Source organism: Monopterus albus, unplaced genomic scaffold (genome assembly GCF_001952655.1).
Source record: "Monopterus albus unplaced genomic scaffold, M_albus_1.0 scaffold40.1, whole genome shotgun sequence".
In the NCBI taxonomy this organism is placed as follows: Eukaryota; Metazoa; Chordata; class Actinopteri; order Synbranchiformes; family Synbranchidae; genus Monopterus; species Monopterus albus.
The window spans coordinates 4,345,175-4,349,292 of record NW_018127920.1 but is presented as its reverse complement, the minus strand read 5'-3'; positions in this window follow the sequence as shown (position 1 = coordinate 4,349,292).

The window sequence follows — 4,118 nt, the reverse complement described above, 5'->3', positions numbered from 1 at the left end:
AGGTAAACACAGCAACTGTCAGACTCAGGCAAAGACCAGTTCTGCACAGTTCCAGCCATCCTGCTCCTCCTCCTCTTCTTCACTCCATGGAAACAGAAACTCCTCCCCCTGAGTTCTCTGTCACCCCTCACATCCTCCCTCCCCACAAGGGAGCAGATCTGTTTTTTTTCTCACAAAGTTGGAATTGTGATCATCAGATAAACTCCACTTGTTTTGGAAGTTGGCTTTCTCTCCATCCTCTCAGTCAGATTCATTGTAGGTCAGCTAACCACAGATTGAAAAGCATCAAAAGTGTAGTTACAGACTAAAAACTTTGGCAAGCGATCTGCCCGTCGCCCTTATCCCCACTCATCCTGCTCTTAATCAGAAGTGTGTTTTGAGCACCTTTAGCCTTTATGTTACCATTGTCTTTCATGTCCAGTGTGGAACATTCAAAAGCATCAACATGATTGAAACCAAATGAAGACTCTGCATTGCACATTTTCAATGAAAAGATGAACAGCTGAACAGCAAACCTTCATCAAGAAATGATTGTAACATTTGTAGGCTTTACAGACCTCAGAAACTCACTGAACACAGCTAATACCAAAGAAGAAAACAAATCTATGCTGATTCAGCATGGCCAACATTTACAGTGAGCTTTCAGTGCCAGTGATCAAACCTTAAAGAATGCAAACATGCAAAGTAAATCCAAAGTGGAAGTCATTATGTGTTCTGTAGACTGCTTAGCAGTATGGTTTCATCAAACTTAGGACAAAATTTACATCAGGTGGTGTCTCAAAATACAAACAACATCAATTCTAGAAAGAGTGATGTATGAGTACATCCACACAGTGACATTACAAGTGCAAATGAAGAGTCTAATACATGAATTTCTTTCCCATGTAGTTTTGATAGTGTCCTCTTTTAAATACAGTGAGCTCAGGCCACAGAAAATCAGCAGCTGGTGTTTGAACTTGTTAGCTGACTAATGAGCCAGCAGTCCAAGTGAACCAAGCACACAGGATTAGTCACCACTGTGCACTAGTAACAATCAGTGTGGCCCAAAACTAATACTATACATACACACTGTATACTATCAGGATCAGATTAACTTGCCAGGGGACCCTGGGGCAAAAATGGGCTGTCAGCAATATTGTCCTCCCTCACACCCAGGTCCAGTCTATTCAGTACAGAGCCCCAGAAACCAACCAGTATTAAACTGGAATATAGGCCTGTACACTAAAATGATGGTATGATACACTAAAAATAAATGTTGATAGCACATAGTATACAAAAAACTGCATATGCACAAAGTCAATCCGGGCTCAACACAGCACTGAAAATTTCACCAAAGATTTATTGCTTAAATTTCCAACTACAATTTTTCCACATCTTTCCAATGGGTGGATGTATTACAAGAAATGTGGAGCCCCTTTATTTACAAATTTTACTTTCAGATTATGTCACAAGGGCAGATAAAAGAAGGTTATTAATATTCCATTTGCATGGCGTGGGTTTAATACAATTTAAATAACTGAGCTTGTTTACTAATTGCAGCATCTTTTTACCACTCCACCTGACATCCCTTATAAAATGGTAGTCTATGGGGAAAATGCTTCAAAATGTTCAAACTGTACCAACTTTGGCCACTGGGACAAACTGGCAGTTTTTTGTTTTTTTTTTTTTGGCTTCTTTCTGGTTTTTATAGCATTTTGGGACATAAACACCAAAGTCAAAAAAGAAGAAAATGTAAAAATCTGTCAAAAATCTTTCCCATATTCACAATGGGTTTATATAGGTATTTGGAACATAGTCATTGGCTTATAGTATGTTTACTAGTGTGCTAATCAAATGTGTTTTTAACAACTATGATAGTTAGATAACCATGATGATCATCAACTAAACTAACAAATCGTTGTATTAGTGATGAAATCATCTATTCCAGGTCCAAACTGCACAGTAACTAAATGTCTGTTCACTTCTGTTGAGAAAGCCATGGTGTGCACAAAAAAAATAAACAAGAGCTGTTCACAGCTCCCATAGAAGGACTTCCAGCATAGCTATGAGGGCTGTTACATCACGGTGCCCTTTACTGTGGAAGGCTGCTGTCAACATTAGTTTAGGCCTTTTGTCCTAAGTTTTCTTTTGCTGTGATCACAAAATAAGTTTCGCTTATTTTGACACAAGATATTCCCAGTCTCAAGAACAAATCGCTTTGATCATGAAGTAAAGTATTTGTTCAGTAGAAATCACAAAATATTGAAACATAAATGATTTTAAAAAGAAGCTAGTTAAAAAAAAAAGTCTTCTTGGCCTTTCTGCATTCCAAAGGTTACCATAACAGTGACAGGTTAAATTGATGTGATGACAGATGTTCTGCTCCAGTGCTTTCCTCATTCATTAGGGTAAATACTGCAATCAACATCATTTCTCCACTGTTGTGGTTGTGGCTCATAAATACTTACAAAACCTCTGCTGAGTCTGAGTGTGGTAGAGCTGCAGCATGAGATAGCGTTGTTTTTGCAATAATCTTCTGCTACGTTCAGTGAATAAAATCCAGGTCAAAATCATGTAGAAAGTATCTATGATGTTTGTGAACACAGTAAGAGAACCAAGCTGATGTAGTGTTGATGGAGAAATGTGGCTGACAGGGCCACAAATCCAGAAAGTCCTGAAAGAGTAGTGCACTGCAGCTACATAGAGAGCAGGTGAACAGAATACAGGAGGTGACAGCATTACAAGCATAGATATGTAGTCTGTAGGAAATAGTCGTCAGTTTCACGGTGGTTTTATATTGTGAACATTCATTAATGCACTCCTCCCCAAGCTTCTTCCTCTTTCATTTCTCCTTCTTTCTCAGATTTTGTAAGAATATAAAATGATTTCTTTATTATGAGGTGAAAATGGGAACCAAGTTGAAGATACTGTATGTGAGTTTCTATCATGTTTCTAAAACATTTTAATGCAGATTTTATTTATTATGTTTTATATTCAGTCCTGCAGAAGTGGCATTCAGCTTCATAGCTTTATTTGCAAACCCTTTTAAGTCTTCTTGAATGCAGATACCTCACAATTTACCTATATATATATACAGTATATAGTCATAGTAAGTATGAATACAAGATATACCTCATAAATTTCATTTATTGTTATTGTAAAGCCACTTGAAATTTGATGTTTTACTTCAACAGATCACTGGATTTGTTTTCTTTTTCATTTTTTGTATGATTATACCAAAGAAGGGAAGATTTTATTGAGACATATCTACCTCGTGTTATAGACTGTGCCAAAGAGCATGTACAGAATCTCAATTGCCAGTGTATTCACGGTGTTTCATATCCATGTATTTGTGTGAATACAAAATGCTTTGTCAAAAAAAAACAAAAAAAAAAACAGAATTAAGCAAAATGTTCAAAGTGCTTTGTACGTTGGGTGTTGTGCCGGCGCAACAAAACTGCCTTTTGTGGGACATAGTAGGGACGCTTGTCAAAACAAATCCAATCTGCATGAAAAAAAACATAAAATGGAAGACAGCACTTTGCGGCGGTGAATGGCAATCACACGTTTACTGTATCAGTAGTGGGGCCTGTCAGTCAGTCTTAGGGTTGGAGATTTCTTGCCATAAATTGTTTGATCTAAAACAAAGAACTTAATTGATATTTGATCACAGGTGCTTTTTCTGATTTTATATACAGTACATTACCTTGCAGTATACATAAGTACATGTGCATATGAGGTCATGTCTTTGGTAGATTTCTTCTAAAGTTCCTCTTTCACAATTATGAGTGTGAAAAGCCAGTATGACTTTTGATGTGAGATTTTGCCATCACATATTATACCTAAAATCAAAAGTAGAACCTAAAAGACAAAGGCCAGTAAGTTATCACTCAATATATCATATCAGCTGGTAAGTAACAAGAACTGTTCATTAATTGTCATCATTACAGAGTTTGTCAAATATGGAGCACTGACAAGTTGATTTTTGAATTTTAAAATGTCCTGCTCACCACAAGTTGTTTGTTAGCTTAACATGAGCACGTTTGTGTTCCTGGGGTATGAAAACGTATGACTTTCCACCTAGCTCCACTACAGAACAGTCTTACTGTGTGCTTTTTTGGAATGTCTGTCTTCCTTAC